We start from the raw sequence: 16772 nt of genomic DNA, 5'->3' as shown, positions 1-16772 counted from the left end.
TTAGCGAGATGAGGTTTGGGAAATTTTGGTGCAATCTTAGTTAGCGTAGATTACTTTTTTGGGATAGTTGTTGTAGTTGGAATATTATTAAATAAGTGTTGTTTGGAGAGCAGATCTCTAGCTACTTTATCCTCAGTTCAGTGAAGACAATGTTGCTTGGGGATATCAACTTTGAGCCATGCAAGGAGAGTTGGCTATACTCAAGTACTTGCAAGTTCGACGTTGATTCTCGGAATATTATAGTTTGAAAATGCAGAGAAGAAAGAATGGAATAGTACTTTGTTGGCAGTCTTGTACGGAAATTTGAACATGAACGGGTGTGTGGTACCCAAAGAGTAACGCCCTGTGGCAGCCAAATAAGCTATTTGAATAGGAACTTATCAGTTTAATCGAGGCTATCCTATGATACTTTTGGCAACTGTGGGATCTTTATGTGAACGACGTTTGACCATAAATCTAAGAACAAACAAACAAAAAGAAAGTGCGGTTTTGTGGTTGCCTAGGAAATTGGTTGTTTCAGACTTGTGGGTTATTAGTGAACATCTTGTGGTGTTTTATTAGCGGTTGGACTTTCCCATAAACCCCTGTACGAATTGAGAATGTATTAAGTGTGGGTCAATATTATCACGACGTTGTTGGTGAACAGGTTGGATCTTCACCGTACGAGTTATATGAAAATATTATGAATGCTACTGTTCCAACCGAATGGTTTGTGATGCCGATACGTTGCGTCATTTGGGCTATTAGTGGACTGGAATTTCTTGACGCCGAAATTCATATACTTGCGAGTATACGTTGCTACATTATTAGGCAAGACAAGTGCTTCGACTTTGGTGTTGTTAATTCTGGGTTATAAGCATGTTTTATATTTGCTTGTGTAGTTGGGATTGTTGGAGATTCTATTGGTTGTTAAAGTAGTTGACATAAGGTTGTAAAAGAAAACTTAAGCAAAGGGAGAGTCGACATGTTTTGAGATTCCGGCAGCATCGAATGGGGTCTTCCTTCGATAAGTCTTTTGGGGACTATGAATGAAATTGTTCCTGCTTGTGGTTTATGTTGTTGCGTCAATATCTCGTTTTTCCTAGACGTGCGAGTTCATTTTCCATTATGCGGTACTCAAAGTGTGATTCGTTCAAGTCACCGACTTTGATTTAACCTTGAGTCTTTATTCTCGAAATTCTACCATGTGTTTCTGCTCACTTATCGAACCATTTACGGGTTGCTTCAAACATAATGCCTTGACAATGTTCTTCTTTAGTTGATAAGAACTTTTGGTAATGTGTGGAAGTAAGACAGTGAATTCTTTAGGAACGCTATGAGAATTGATCAGATTACAACGACCGGCAAGATTTCACCTTTAGAGTTGTTCCTTCCAAGTGTCGATCTCTCAGTTTTACATGGTCTTAACACCCAAATTTCCACGAGTTCAAATTCTATGAGTGATAAGCGAAGAGGGCAAGTCATCAACCTCGTAACCTAATTGGGCCTTAAAGCAAACCCATTTCACATCAAAAGGAAGCTTTATATTTAGCAAGCGATACGAGAAGCCAGCCCAAATTCTCAAACGATTGACAAGCATTTTCAAATGAGCCAACACGCTTATTTATCATGCGATACGCGTAGACCCAAGCTACGTTTGGGGCTTATACAGAGGGATATGGTGTGGAAGGTAACGGATTCTGTGAGGCCTATTGTTGACAGGACCCGCCCCAGATTTCACCCTGAAATCCGAAGAGGCCCTGCGGGGCCCACTTTATAAGAAATTCTACCAACAATTTGACAGAACTTCCCCTAAAAATGGACAACCCAAAACCTGTAGAAAAATATCCACACTTCTAAATCATCCATCCTTATTCTCCTGGAGCCACCCTGCTCCCTATATCACAACATCTCACATCTCTCATTTCATAAACAATTCTGAATTTAAGAATATTAATCTCATAGGTTATCAGAGCAATCTAATGTACAGGCGAACAAGAGAATAGAAAGCAAGATAAATGACCGATACTTTTATAATGCGGAAGCTATGACAGCTATGCCTCAACCCCAAGTACGCTCGACCTCAAGCTAAACTGGCCTGCAAACTGGGCATTTAAAACCGAAGGGCCCAGGGGAAAACATTTAAAATCCGTTAGAGTGAGTGGACGAAAAATAAGTAATTTCGAATGAATAAGTAAAACTTAATGTTTTCCCAAGTTATTCTCTAAAATCTCGCATGCAGTAACAATCTTGAAAAATACTTTTAATCATCATCTTTACTGCAATCTAATCGCGTAGAAATAAAACATCTTAAAATCTCATCCTCAATCCTTATAAAAACATCTTTTTCAAGAGGCTTGCTTGATAACTCGAAAGGACTGCTGTCTAGTCATCTCATGCCATCTGGGAGGGACTGCCACCCAGATGACGCATCGGAAGGGACTGCCAACCGGAATAGGAGGCGGTGGTAGAAGGGACTGCCAACTAACCACAGGTAGTAGACGGGACTGCCGACTAACTACCTCATGTCATCTGGAAGGGACTGCCACCCAAATAACGCATCGGAAGGGACTGCCAACCGGAATAGGAGGCGGTGGATAGAAGGGACTGCCAACTAACCATCTCATGCCATTTGGGAGGGACTGCCACCCAAATGACGCATCGGAAGGGACTGCCAACCGGAATATAGTCTGGAAGGGACTGCCAACCAGATTATTACCTAGAAGGGACTGCCAACTAGGTAATATGCGCATGCGCCGTAAATAACCTCCTCAATAAACTGAATAGCCTCCTCAATAAACTGGAAACAGCCTCTTACAATTACCTGCTTTCGGAAATAAACTCGATAATACTTCAATAAATCATTAATAATCCACTGAAAGCATAACTCAGGATTATCCCGCTAACTCATACCTCAATATCTCAATAAATCCTCGAAAGCATAAATCAAATACTCTGTAAATCAATAAATGCTTTCGGAAAGAAAACTCAATCTTACTTCAAGGCTGAAAAGCTCAAAACTCAATAAATCTCGATAATTCAACTATGCTCAAATATTTACTAAATCCTTCGTACTCGTATATCATCGTATCAACTGATATTCGAAATCAATAATTCTCATAATATTTTCTTAATCAGTCACTTCCCGAAAATCATTTCTCAACTCAATAACTCTTGAATAACTATCTCAAAAATCTACTAAAAGCCCTCGGGAAGGAATTTCAATACTAATCTCGTAATTCATGAATAAATCCCGATAAATCAACGCTCAATAAACCATAAAACCCAATAATTCAAAACATAATTTAAATCTCAATTGGAAGGAAATAATAATACTGCATGCATAATTAATTTAAAAACAAATGTCCACTCACAGTACTATTTAGGCGATCACGCATACGAGTTCCTTCATCGAGCAATAGTTCGGTATATCGCCCTGTACACAATTATAATTCGTGAATAACTATTCAACAATTAAATACGATTCTCAAAATCAAATCCTCATAAATCATCTCGCCACTTCTTCTCTGATTCAACCCAAATTTTACCACTAATACCATTTCGTTAATTTAAAGGTTCCAAGGCAGAACCGAGAGATATCCGACGGCCGGATTCTCGTAATTCGATAATCGAAACCCTAAACTTCAAAAATTCATAATTAATTCCAAGCTTCTCCAAAATTCACCAAATTTCATATACAAGCTCTACAATATTTATAGGATTTAACTAGCTAAAAAAAAAACAGAATATAAATCACTGTTCATACACCGCACTATTCACCGTCGCACTATTCATGCAGCTACACTGTTCATGCGGCGGCCAACTCTTCCTCCGGCCACCAAATTTCAACCACAGAATCATCTCAACATTCTAAGCACTTTTCATAACTGTGACCAAGTGAGAAAATACATTGAAATGCTCCAATTTTGCCGATGAACACAAACCCGGAAATCTCCAAACCCACAAATTTGGAAATCCTTCAACTTCACCTTCCAAACGTGGAAATTCCAACTAGAAGTCTTGAGGGAAGATGATCAGTGACCCGAGGCGCTCCTAATAGAGCCAATTTCACCGCCGAAGATAGCCGGAAACTGGAGAATTTCGCCGGAGAAGCAAACTGCTACAGTAACAATGCTTGCATAAATTCGGGGTTTGCCGGCCAAATCGCCGATACCCACTGGTACCATCGTGTATAGGAGGAAGAGACGGTCCAAGGACAACTGGAATCACGTCAATCGGACGCCGGACGGTGAAGAAATCGGAAGAAGAAGGAGAGAGGGCGACGCGGGGGAAGAGGGAGAGAAAATCGGGGAGAGAGAAAATGACGAGTTACCACAGTAACTCGTCCTATTTATAGAAAGTTACCATGAACAGTAATTTTACCTTTTCGCTTATAACTTTCGCATACGAACTCCGATTTTTACGTACCACATATGCACGCGCTCGGTTTAACGTCCTCTACAACTTTCATGAAGAACATTTTCTCAAATTTTGACCCGAACAAAAAGTCAACTTTTAGGGCCTCTAAAATGTCGAAACGGAGCCAAAAAAGTAAATGTAAATGTCGTTTACCCATCGAAAGACTCGTAAACTGGTAAATTTAGGTTCGGGACGTCACAATTGTTAAGATGAGGCCCATCGACAATTTTGGGCTTGGGGACCAAAATCCATGCTTGAGGGGCTAAAATCTTAACAAAGGTTAGTAGAGAGATGAATGCAGGCCCAGCAAAGGTTAAAGCCCACTAGAGTTATTTCCTTACCCAAAGTCCATTACAACAGCCTTTAGCCCAAAGCCCGTTGAAACCATCTCCTTCCCCCAAACCAGAAATATCGTGCTATCAAAGTTGCTGCTGGGATTGGTGCTTCACCATTTCTGGCAAGAACCCAGAATCCATGGAGAAGCTTTCTGATTCATAAACCCAGCAATCTCGTTTCAATTTCCAATGGCCCTCAAACTTTGTGATTACAATTTACAATGGCAGAAAATAAGGGATTAGAATCCCTAAAAGATCACAGCAACACAAAATCTGGGATTGCCACCATCCTATACCTATACCGCCAACCTTCAGTCTCATATCCAGAGCAAGCTTTCACTCTTTTGGTTTCATGGAGAAAGCAAAAACTGAAAGCTTTAGAATGATCCCACCAAAATTGAGAATACCCCTTCAAAACCCCAGGTTCTCAGCACGAATCTTCCCTGCCTATCTCCTCTATAAAAAGCGGGTTCACTGCCGTTGGAAACCAAGCATCAACAACCCAGAAACATCAAGCAAGAGATCAAGCTCTATCTCTGAATCCCTAGCCATCAATTTCTCCCAATCAACCTTAACCCAAAACTCAGAAATCATGCCATTGCTGGAACTCTCTCTCTCTGCTAAACTCTCAGGAATCTAGCTCCCACACCATATCTACCTATAAATTCTGTTCCCGTGAAATTAACTCCAATCGCTGCTGTTATCATCTAGTCCAATTGCTGCTGTTATCATCTAGTCCAATAACTACTGTTATCATCTAGCGGGTTGCAACGAAGTTGTTCTCAGGTCCAACCTTTGAACAATTTTAGGCCTAGTCTCGCTTAATCAAAAGGGTCTTACTGCAAAAGGTCCAAAACACAAAATCACCCTCACACACGGCAAATTCTTGGATTAGTTTTGGAGCTAATTTCTACATATTTTGAGCATACTTGCACATCGTTCCCCCCACTATCAACCTCACTATTTTATGATTCTTATACTATGTAACGCCCCAAGCTGCACCTCACCAGCTTAAGCTCGTTACAGTGCCGCGAGTCTCTAAAACATAAACCGAACGCTCGATTTACATCCTAGAGAGCCGCTAGGCATTTTGTTTAAAAAAAAATTTTGTATAAACACAGCAGAAGCTACAAATATTTTGAGGTGAACATCTTTTAAGTTGCTAAAATTCAATTCGTTCCTCTAGACTTGAAATGAATGTTCACTTGGAAGGTACAAAATTCAAGGAATAAGGCTCTAACTAGGTTCGACACAAGAATAGTTTCATTTAAGATCCGAGATACGAAGTTCGAAAAACAAAATTTAGAATAAAGTTCACACGGTAATTTACCACACTTGTTCCGCACACCCAGCTCCATCCGCTATTGTCCCGTCACCAGTGCACAGTACATGCATCCATACTGTTGTAGGGGTGAGCTTTTCGTCCTCGCTGCTCAACAGGAACTCTAACTCAACTAGGTTTGAAACCAAATAAATAAATTCTTGGAGCTCCAGTATGAAACGTGCTTAAACCAAGTATTTAAAGGAACGACAAATTTTATAATGTTTTTCAACGTGAAAACTGATGCATGATGCTTAAATAAATACGGCGCCAAATCCAAGTATTACCTGATGGCCGGTCCCATAGACCTACTACACGACCTTACCTCACATTAATTTATAACCAGGTCAGCGTAGCGATAACGTCCGCTACCTAGCTACATACACGGAATCAGGTCGTCATTGCGATCGCGCACCCCTCCGCAGGTTTAGGGAATTGAACCCAAGGAAGTCAGTACCCCTTTCGCTCTCAAGCCATCAACATCTCTCACATGGTTTGGTTAGTATGCTTCGCATTTTAATTTAACCAAGCCACTCAACTTAACATGCATCATTTTTTTTTTAAAGAAACAACTTAACATAATTAAATCATACATCGAGGAGAGTTCCGAATCCCCTACCTGGATTCCGATGCTTTCTCTCACGTATTCCGAGAGTCGTGAACCTGCCGTTCCTCGGGTAACTGGAGTCCTAAGTTCCGACATTTCGATAGTTAATATCTCATTGAACTAATAATTGAAATTTACAAATGGTACAAACCAACTTTTCCTAGTTTGACTATGATTGACCATTTTGACCAACATTGACCAATTTGTCCAATCGAAATAGGTTCGATAATTAACTCAAATTATCAAACATTTACTTGAAACTACGATATCGATCAATTACCACTATGTCAAAATAAGTCAAGCAATGACTAAATTTCAAACATATTAGCCATACCCAAAATTTACTAAGGCCACCTAATACGTTATTTTCATTTCTCTCCTTATTACCCTTTAACATAATACTCAAGCAACGAATGTTATGTTCACCTCCCAATTTCGTCATCGAATGAATTTAACTTTACTTAACGATTTTATCACATAGTAATTCCACCGAATTACTATGGACACCCAACATAAATCCAACTTCACACAAGGTGTGTCCAAACTGCTAAGGTCACCCAGAGCCATAACTTGATCTCTTTTCCCTCATTCACAACCAATATCGATTTCTATAAGTTCATAACTTTCTATTCTACCTGGTAAACAAGTCCACAATTGCAATACTAAAGCAGATACATTGATGGTCCAAACTGAGTTCCCAATTCAAGCATAAAATCCAAACACCCAGAATAAGATAACTTTAACAATGTCAAACCCATAATCGGACCATCTCAAATTCAACCACGGCACCACAATTCAATCAATTTATACCAAGACACAAACAACCCATTCTGCACATGAAATCAAACCGCACGATTCCAGGTTTGCTTCTTTAGTTTACCTCTGCTAGTTTCTGGTGTTGTAACAGAAGCTTCGTCCTCCAAAGCTTGCTGCCGAAATTGGGTTGGTGATGATTACTCGTGCTACAATCCCAGAAACTTCACAATATCTTGCCCAGACCTGCAATCGAGTAAGAAACGAAGCCAGAAAGGCCGGAGAAGTCACCGGCAGCGAGGAACCGAGACGGGGCCGAGAACAACCCAGAAACCAAATTGACAAAAACTCAATCGAATTGAAAAACTAAGCATGCTGGGGTATAGAACATGACGAGAAGAGGAATTTTCATACCACAAACTGCCCAAACGGTGGCCGGAGTCGCTGGAAATGGCAGAGGTTGCCGGTGAAGTTTTGGGCTTCTCGTCATCGGGTTTTCTTCTCCGTTCAGTGCATGGACGATCCAAGGATGGGAGGTTGTTGGCGACGGCGATACGAAGAAGATAGTGGTCGCGCGCCGTCGTGGGGTGGCAGGACGGCGTCCCTCTAGTCGGGTCTCTCTCTCTCTCGGGTCGTGCTACGTCTCGGGTCATAGAGCACCGAGCTCTCCCTCCTCTCGAGCTTTCTGGTTTAACCTCAGTCCTTGATTCAATCAAGAAATATAAATACCCCAACCTAAATTGTAATCAAGGGCTAGGATGAAGCGGTGGATAGATCAACGGCTATGATTGCACCGCAGAAAATCCTATTTCTTTAATTTATTTTCTAAAATTCCACAACTTCGGAAAATCTCTATAAATAGCTCGGGTATCCGGAAAATTCCCCGAAAATTTCCACGAACTCGTCGTGATGTGTACTTTATTATCCAACTCCTAAATTAAGGATTTCACTTTATGAAAAATTCTGAAAATATTCTCGAGCACCTTGACATTTATCGAGATCGTTAATCAATTTATCGCACGATCTTGGCTAAGCTCGAAACATTTTTCCAGGGCTCACATACTACCTTCGTTGGGGATGTTGCATTTCAGATTAGTGTATGTGTTCCACCTCTACTTCGACAGTATGAAATTTCGAGGGCGAAATTTTTATAAGGAGAGAGATTGTTACGTCCCGAACCTAAATTTATCGGTTTACTAGTTATTTGGATGGTAAACGACAATTACGTTAACTTTTTACTCTGTTTCGATACTTTTAGTGGCCCTAAAAGTTGACTTTTTGTTCGGGTTAAAATTTGAGAAAGTTTCCTTTATAGAAGTCGCAGAAGACGTTAAATCGAGTCCGTGTATATGTGGTACGTAAAAATTGGAGTTCGTATGTGAAAGTTATGACCTAAAATGTGGAAGTTACTGTTCACGATAACTTTCTATATATATAGAAAGTTACTGTGGTAGGTTTCCAGAAACCCCAACTTTCTCTCTCTTCCTCTCTCTCTTTCCCCCGCGTCAGCCTCTCTCCTTCTCCCCTTCGTTTTGCCGCTGTCCGGCCACCAAACGGCGAACCCCAACGGCGGTCGACTCATCTCCTTCCCCCCTACACGCCTGTGGTCGTGGGTCGTCGTGATTTGGCCGGAGAAGTGAGATATTGAGCTGAGAAGATTACTGTAGCAGATCGAAGTTTCCAGCGATTTCTTCATATTCCAGCATTTTCTCGCCACCAAGCCAGGTCTAATGGAAGCGCCTCGAGCTAGTGATCATTTTTCGTCAAGCTTCTAGCTTCAATTCGCAGTGTGGAGAGTGAATCGAATGAATTTCCGATTCTAAGGTTTGGGAATTTTTGAAAAACTTTCACTGGCCAATTTCGAGCACTTCAAGGTAAAATTGGAACTTGTTGTAGTTGAGAAAAGTGTTAGACTTGTTGAGTAGATGTTGTGGCTGAAATTTGGTAGTCGGAGGTGAAGTTGGCCAGCGGCCGCGCCGCCACTGTAGGTCGCGTGTGGAGGCGCGTATGGCAATGTTATGGGTTCGATTTTTAGCTAGTTAAATCCTATTTTTGATGTAGAGCTTATATATGTAATTTTTGTAAAAATTGGAGAATGATGCTTGCAATTATTTTTCCGAAATGATGATTGATTTATTTAATTATTTATCGTTTTATTTATTAAGCATAATATTTGGCTTTGGACTTTACTTTTGGCATTTTTTTTCCATATGAGTTTCGGAATTGAATTTATTATATTTGGATTTGGAGTTATGATTCATTTTCGGGAATATGATTTAATTTTTCAGAGATTAATTATGATATATTTCAATTATGTTTTGGAAATGGATTTTGAGTCTTCGATAGTTTATCTCCGATATATGATTTTAATTGAAATCATGATTTATGTGATTCTCGACGAATTATTTTTCGATGTGATTTCCGGAATTTAGTAGTATATTTTATTTCGTCGATTTTGAGATTTCTGCCATATTATCGAACTTGAGGTTTTTGGAAGGATTGTTATATTTGTTATTTCTTGCCTATTTGTTTATGTTTTCGAGAATGTTTTGGCGTGCGGGGCCATGTCATTGGAATATATTTGTTTTCTTGTGAGGAATTGGAGAAGCCTTATGGATTTATGGATTTACTGGTTTGATGTGCTCGTATTTTCCTATATTTGTTTGGCTCTTAATCTTAGTATTTATGCTTAGTCCTCCTTATTTCGAGTCATTTATGTTATAGTGTTTTTGTAGGTTTGTTCCATAGAAAGAAGAAAAGAAGCTAAATTGAGCTAACTAGGATTGAAAGACGCCCAGGTCCCAGAATCTGTCTGTGCAGAACACTCAACTTCACCGAATTACTGAGAAATTCTCGGATTGAATCAGACAATGAACCTTGTATTCATGGAAAGCTACGGATGTCTACTTTCTATAGAATTTTACGGATCTCGATTTCGATAATTCTGGAGAAAGTTATGATTATTTGAGTGAAGATAGGTCGGACAGGAAATCTGCTCGAGAATTTACAACCATTCATGGAGAACTCAAGTTCCGTGGCACAAGATCATCAATCCTAATGTTTCAAGGAAGTTAATTCAGATGAGGATTAAATGATGAACTTATTCCTACTTCTACAAGAGATATTTCAAGGTTTTCCCATTCTAAATGAAGAAAGGAATCTATTCTTAAGTCTTACAAGGAAACATGAAGCCAAAGATGAGCAGAAATCTTCCCTATATAAAGGAGCACAAATTTACATGAGTCTCGGGAGCACATTGAAGAGGCCTAAGGAGCAGAGACGACTCACCCACCTTTTCCCTTCTTTTCCCTTTCATTCTTTTTATGTTCTTTCTATGTTTTACTTAGTTATCTTTTGTTAAACCTTTTTCTAGGGTTAGGATGATGCCCTATCATGATTGTTTATGTACTTAGATATTTTATTGATGGATTTATAGTTTCTTTATGATGAATGCTTAATCACTATTTGAATTGATGCTTTATGTTTAAGTTCTTTGATTGATCACCTTAGGGCTTTGCATATAGTAATTGGAAGACAAATTTGAAGCAGAGATTCAATATAATTTGATTAGCTTCTTGCGGTTAAGTGTGGTAAATTACATTATTACTTGAGAAAAACTAATGGTTTGCTTGATTCCCTTGTTTTCTAAAACATAATGAGTCTTGCATGTTAAATTTATACCTGAGAATGATAAACTGCATAGTTAGGATATAAGATCTTTACCCGAGAGGGAGATCATCATACACTTAAGGAAAATTGTGGTCTAGAGTACCTGAGAAGGACTTAGATATACGGGAATTATCAACAAGAGAAACAAAAGAATTTGTTAATTGCATTGAAACATAAATAGGATTGTTAGTGGTTGATTCTGAAACCCTAGGTTTTATCATTGTTTGTTTGTTTCTTTCTTTCTTTAATTTTCACATTATTTGTTTATTCAAAAATCTAAAAACAATATCTTCCTTCTCTTCGTTGTTCATTGTGTTTTTGTGCACTTACTTTGTGTTTGTGAGTGGCAGTCGAGGTGATTTATTCTCCTCATCACGTGAGTAGTAGTTGAGATTATTAGTTCTCCTCCTCACACAATCTATGTGTGTGTGGCAGTCGAGGGTAGAGCCTAAGGGGCTCCGTTACCAATATGGTGATATTTCTTCCCATATCCTATTATTATTTGACTAGCGGGGCTAGTCCGATTTCTCTTAACCAGCGGAGCTGGTATGTTTTCACTAGATTGTGAGTTTAAAGAAATATGTTTTATAAACGTTGCATGCATCGAGGTTTTATAAATTTAAATAAGTGGGAAAGTATTCAAGTTTGCTTCATTTAAATTATCTTGATTATTTATTTTTGTCCACTGATACTAACTTGTTTTTCAATTACTTTCCCCAGGGGCCTTCGGTTTCAAATGCCCAGTTTTCAGGTTAGATTAGTTTAGGTCGGGAGTACATGGAGTTGAGGCATAGCAAACAGCACATCTCCCTCGTATCCATTTTATCCATGTTTTCCTTGTTTACCTTTTATATTAGAATTGCTCTGATAACCTGTGGGATGAATGTTATTTGGTTGAGATTTGTACTTGTGAAATGGGAGATGTTGAGATTTGGGGAGCATGGTGGCTCCAAGAGAATAAGGATAGATGGTTTAGAAGTGTGAATGTCTTTCTACCGGTTTTGGGTCGTCCATTTTTAGGGGAAGTTCCGCCAAATTTTTGATAGAATTTCTTCTAAGGTGGTTCCCACAGGGCCACTTCGGATTTCAGGGTGAAATCCGGGGCGGGTCCTGTCAAGTATGGTGGAATTTGCCCATTGCATTTCTCTATTTCCATTTGGATTTCTTAGATTGTGGTCCTCCAATCACCGATTTTGAGTATTATTACCCTTGATTGTCGGAATAGTATTCGGAATTGTTGGGTAGGGTAATTGTTATCACAAATACTCTTTTCGACCTTATTATTTGTGGTGATGGTTGCTAGAGTGTGTTACAATAGATTATCGAAACATAAAACTTTTAGTTTTGAGCACTTATGGCCCTAGCAAGGCATAAGGTTTGAGACTAGTATAGGGTAGCCAAAAACTAAGTATTCTTTCTTCTTCTTGTTTTTGCTTAGGGTTTGACTACTATTTTATGACAATCAATTTAGCTTTCTTTTCGACCTCTTAATGCTAAATGGAAATTCGACAAAATATTTGAAGCATCATTTGAATTAATCATCATCATTCCATGTGATTTTAGATTTGTGTGGAGAACCTTGAATTCCATGGTGACCCTTGATGCGATGCATCCCATCATTCTATCTATCTTTTTTTTATGTAGTAGTTAGTTAGTTTATTTATCATTTATGAAAATCCAAATACATTGTGACTTTCCCACTACCATTCATTTGTAAATCCATGTGGACGTGAGCATTACAAGCACTTTTGTGTGTTTCACGGCCCTAACTAGGCCTTGCTTGGTGCAAGGCCGTCTATGTGACTTTGTGTGATGCAAAGTCACGCTTGAATGAGGCTCGATCGGTGCTTTGTTTAGCATTTTTTCTAGTTTTATTTGTTTGTGCAAGTGATTTTCGGTGACCTAGAACCATAGATTTCTTAGCTAGCTCGTAATCCCCGAGGTACGATAAACCGGGACGTAAATACTTCCCATCTTTGATGACTATGTTGATTGTTACGCGATAGGCGAATGAAAAACGGACAAACCAAATGGCACCGTTACACTAGGCACACACTCCCTTACACTTTTACCCTCCGGTTTTCTTTATATTTTCCAAAATGTTTTCTAATCTTCTAATTCTCTACATTTTTATTAGGTTGTTTTAGTCTTTTCATTTTACCTATTTTCTACTTGATTTTTAGCCCTTAGATCTAGGATACAAGTCCAATCTTGACCCTTGAACCCAAGGGGGTATTTAAGCACCTTTGCACACACATTTCACAAGCTTAAGACCCTTTTTTCTACACCTTAGGCCTTTTGGCCGAATTTTGGGAGATCTCTCCCTTCTCACCTCTTCTTCTCTTCTCCCTTTTTTTCTTCTTTTCATCTTTGCCTTAATTTTATATTGGGATTTCAAGGACATCTCACCCAAAGCTTCAAGGTAACATCAAGGACTTCAATGTTTACAAGATTCAAGACTTGGGTAATTGTGGGAGTTGTAAATCAAGACAAGTTTGTGACCATTCTTGTTTTCTCCAACATTTCTCTACTCTTTTCTATTTGAATTTTGTAATTTTGATGTCTATGATTATGGGTTGTGAGTAGACTTTGTTGGGGGTTAGGGTTGTGTGCCCTAATCCAAATTTGATGTAATGGATGCTTAATTTAATTTATATATGGAATTTGTTAATTATTGGATGCTTGTGTTTTGTGATAATTGATTAGAATGCATGCTTAGGAATTGTCAACTCTTGGGTATGTGTTTTAATAAGTCTAGATTAAAATTTAAGGGATTACATCCTTAGATTTTAGAGCTAGAACCTCGATTTAATAATTGTGGGAAATACAAGCATGGTTCACTACATCATTAGCTTGATCGCGGTTATGGTGAGCTTAGTTGCCTAATTCCTCGATCTCTAGGCCTCTTGATGTGAATTACTGACCCTTGGACCGGCTCTAATTCATGCCAAGTGAGTTCCTATGGCCCTTGAACCAGAGTTGGAATACCATGAAAGGGAATTTCGGCCCTTGAGCCTTGAAAAGCCTTGGGTACAACTCCAACCATCTTTAATAAATTGCATATAAACCAAATTAGCATGTAGAGCATTGAATTAGGGTTAGGATTCATCCCTAGCTACCAATCCCCAATTTATATTCATTTCTTACTTTGCATTACTTTATTTAATGTAGTTGTTATTTGAGTTTTCATTTATATTAATCTTGCACTTTAGTTTCTAGAAATTCAAATTACTATTTTCGGTGACAATTTCTACTTCATTGTAAATAGTCATCACTAGGCTCATAGCTTTGATTAGGCTTCGTTGCGAACCAAAGCCGAGCATTGCTAAGGCTTGGTGCCTTAGAGTATGAATTTTATTTAATTTCTTTTTCTTTTTATTTGTTTGCTAAGTGTATTTATTTCCGATTACCCAAGGATTGTGGATTAGCCACTAATCCCCATGGTACGATAACTTTGGGCATAATACTTCCCAATCTTGACAATGATACGTACACTTGCGTAAATGTGTATCAAGTCAGTTACCGAACGGTTGAGTGTTAAATTAATAACACCCAAATTTGGATTCCTCTTCCCTTTTGCTTTTCAACTTACAAATTCTCATTTGGGTTCTAATTTTCTAGAAACAGTTAAAGTTATAATTGTGATACTTTTTTTTGTTGTAAAATGAGGCACATTGGACCTTGTTAATATCCTTAAACTTAAACTCGTATTGGCAGATACCAAATGGTGCAAAGAATAAACCAAGATGAAGAATTTGGGAGTTTGTGGAGCACAGGCCGAGAGCATGCATGGTTCCCATGGTTCAAGTGTAAGGAGCTTAATGGATGACAAATGCCTAACTTAGCCTTGTGAGGTTATCACCTATTTTTCACTATGGAGCTAAATGGAGGATCTTCAAAGAGTTTGCATTTCTCTAACTCTACTCTTTATTTCTCCTAGCATGAATTGTTTGTATTTCTATGTGCTTTTGGGTTGTTGTGCTTGTGGCAAGTTGAATAATTGATAGCTTTTTCACCCTTGGTTAATGGATAAGACACAAAAGGTTAAATAAATAAATTAATATATATATATATATATATATATATATATATATAAACGAACATCAGAACATCTCTCTCGTCACTCTAAACCCTAAAGGCTGGTTTTTTTTTCGGGTGCGATTTCAAGCTCGTCCGGCGGCGCCCTGGCGTCTGGGATGGCCTCCGGCTGCGCTGACGTCCTGAGGTCTGCTGCCGGACGGGTTTTGACGGCTATTTCTTGTGGGGTTCCGCCAAAGGAGGTGCTGCTAGGGACTTGTTGCCTGGTTTTGGCTGGGCTGGTGCGCGGCGGAGGGTAGTGCAAACAAGGCAGGCGATCGATCCTTGATGAAGGTTTTTGGTTGTCGGCGCTGCAGATCCGACTAGGTGGCCATGTGCGGGTCAAAGGCCTAGATTGGGGATTGGTCTTCTGTGCTGGCATGGGCCATGGCAGTTTGGTTTCGTGGAGGTTTGGGTTGTGGTTGTGGCGGCGCGAATCGTGGCGACATGCGGTGGACGGAGCTCTGCCTGGCGGTTTCGTACAACGGGGAGGGGACAAGTAGGTGGACTGGACCTTCACCTTACTGATGGGCCTCTGTGGACTTCCTCTGGTGGATGCCCTAGTTAGGCTTTGAGTTTTTGGCTACTGGGCTGCTAGTTGGGCTGGATTTTGGTCTAGGCCCTCTTTTAATTTAGTCTTTTTGATTAAAATAATTCCCTACTTTGTTAGGGACCTATGCTTCTAGTTTTTTAGTGAGCGTCATCGAGTCTAGTTTACTCGGCCTATATACTATGTAGTAGTTAATAGTTTATAGGCTTCCTTTCGGAGCATGGAACCGTCAAATGATTGGACCTAATCTATGTATCACTGTGCTACTACCACAAACTATTTTTCTACCCCTTGATGGTAGAGGGAGGATATGTAATGGCCCTTTCTGGCTTTCGATGAATGATAGTCGCATTATTTGGGTTTGTTCAAAAAAAAAAAAAAAGACACAAAAGATTTAGCTTTTATTGAAAGGATTATCCAAAGCTCAAGTGTGAGGTGGCTACCCTTTCTCTCTTGTCTTGTGTTAGTTTAATTGTTTTGAATGCTAGTTGCAGCTCTTAATGATGCATGCTAGTTTGTATTGACTAGCATGTGGTAGTTAGCATGTTGTCTTATTCTTTGCATTTGTTTCACCATTGTTCATTGCACATTGATGACAGTGTGTGATTTAAGTGTGAGGTGTGAGGCTAAGTAATTTCATTTTTATCATTTAATTCATTTTCTTTTCCTTATTAAAAAATCCATAAAAATTGATTTTTTTTTTTTAAATACAAAAAGATGTTGTCTCACTTGTGTGTGTTCCTAAAATGAAACAACCCCCGATGATGTGATCGAACTTATGTCTAATTGGATTAATTGATTTTGAGCAAGTTTAGCGATTGGAAGATCAATGCTTATGAATTTGCCCTTTTTTGCTCACATGGATTTAAAGTCATATTGCTTATGTCATTTTAGTTGCATTCATGTGGGAAAGATGATAACTAAATTTGTTAAACTATCTATGCCGATTATATGTGATCTTTTGAGTCGAAAATACTCATAGTACAAATGCACTAGTTCTTTCATTGAGTGATCAATTCATTGCGCATGTAATCTAGAACCTGCTTCAAATCTTTTGAAACT

General features: G+C 39.0%; 1 long non-coding RNA gene across 1 annotated transcript; it reads right to left on the bottom strand.

Annotated features, from left to right (window-relative positions):
• Positions 1-1833: 1833 nt before the first annotated feature.
• Positions 1834-4411, bottom strand: LOC133741060 (uncharacterized). Its single transcript, XR_009861585.1, has 2 exons — positions 3354-4411; positions 1834-2084 (listed from the first exon to the last, which is right to left on the bottom strand). It is a non-coding gene; the product is annotated as an uncharacterized LOC133741060 (long non-coding RNA).
• Between the last annotated feature and the right edge of the window lie 12361 nt (positions 4412-16772).

The sequence above is a fragment of the Rosa rugosa genome, chromosome 3 (genome assembly GCF_958449725.1).
Source record: "Rosa rugosa chromosome 3, drRosRugo1.1, whole genome shotgun sequence".
In the NCBI taxonomy this organism is placed as follows: Eukaryota; Viridiplantae; Streptophyta; class Magnoliopsida; order Rosales; family Rosaceae; genus Rosa; species Rosa rugosa.
The sequence above is the reverse complement of the archived record's forward strand: the minus strand, read 5'-3'. Positions and strand labels throughout refer to the sequence as shown.